A 1,124-nucleotide genomic window follows, 5' to 3' on the forward strand; every position below is an offset into this window, starting at 1 on the left:
GGCTGCTGATGGCCCCCATCTCTGGGAACAGACATTAGGGAGGTCCTGCTGGCAGATTCCCTCAAGAAGGTCAGGAGGTGGCTGTTGCTTAAAGCAGCCCAGGGCCCGCCCCCTTGAAGAAGGTGCACACGTCCATGGCCCCCAACTCTGGGGTCCTGCTGCCAGCCTCTGGCAGTGACCCACTTCCTGCCCTGTCCACTGACCCTGTGGGTGCATGGTCTTCCTGGAGCTGTTCCTGCAGACAGCAGACAAGCACTACATGGTGGGGCACAGGGTCACCTACTAGGTTTTCACCAATCAGCCAGCTGTCCGGCCCCGTGTGCCCCTCCAGGTAGGCCGGAGGGTGGTGGTCCTCATGGTGGACACAGGGTCACTTACTATGTCTTCAACGACCAACTGGTTGCTGTGCCCCGTGTGCTGATCTTGGAGGGCTGGAGGGTGGTGGGCTTCGAGGTCCGTGGCATCATGCTTTGGCAGGATGTGTCCATGGGGCACATAACGATGATCAGCCGCTTCTGCGAGCAGCGCTTCCTCTGTGACGTGGAAGACCTGGTGTGCGTGGATGCAGATGTGGGAATGAAGTTCTGGGACCATGTGGGCATGGAGATCCTGTCCCCCCTCTTTGGCACCTCACAGCTCGGTTTCTACTGGGGAGCCCATGAGGACTTTATCTATGAGCACTGGCGACAGTCCCAGACCCACATCCCCAGGGACCAGGGCAACTTTTACTACATGGGGGCCTTTTTTGGGGAATTGGTGGTGGAGTTTCCCTGACTGACCTCGGCCTGTCACCAGGCGATGGTGGTCAACTGGGCCAATGGGATTGAGGCCGTGTGGCCCGATAAGAGCCACCTGAACAGGTACCTGCTGAGCCACAGGCCCACCAAGGTGTTGTCCCTGGAGGACCTGTGGGATCCATGGCAGCTGGGCTGGCCCCACCATCATTCCCTGGGTCATGAAGAAGCTGAGATCCATGGGTGTGCCCAAGAATCAACAGGGGACCCAGAACTCATGAGGGGCTCTCCCCGGAGGAGCTGTGGGACCTGCGATATTGGGCTGTCCCCTGAAGGACCTATAAGACCCGCAGCTGATGGAATAGCCCCTGTCATGGAGAAGCTGAGATA

The 1,124-nt window shown here is 59.1% G+C and overlaps 1 pseudogene; it reads left to right on the top strand.

Annotated features, from left to right (window-relative positions):
- The first annotated feature begins 214 nt into the window (after window positions 1-214).
- On the top strand, window positions 215-977 carry LOC141372374 (histo-blood group ABO system transferase-like; annotated as a pseudogene).
- Window positions 978-1,124: the final 147 nt, after the last annotated feature.

The sequence above is a fragment of the Callorhinus ursinus genome, unplaced genomic scaffold (genome assembly GCF_003265705.2).
Source record: "Callorhinus ursinus isolate GAN/ISIS: 27379988/994484 unplaced genomic scaffold, GSC_fseal_2.0 scaffold13043, whole genome shotgun sequence".
In the NCBI taxonomy this organism is placed as follows: Eukaryota; Metazoa; Chordata; class Mammalia; order Carnivora; family Otariidae; genus Callorhinus; species Callorhinus ursinus.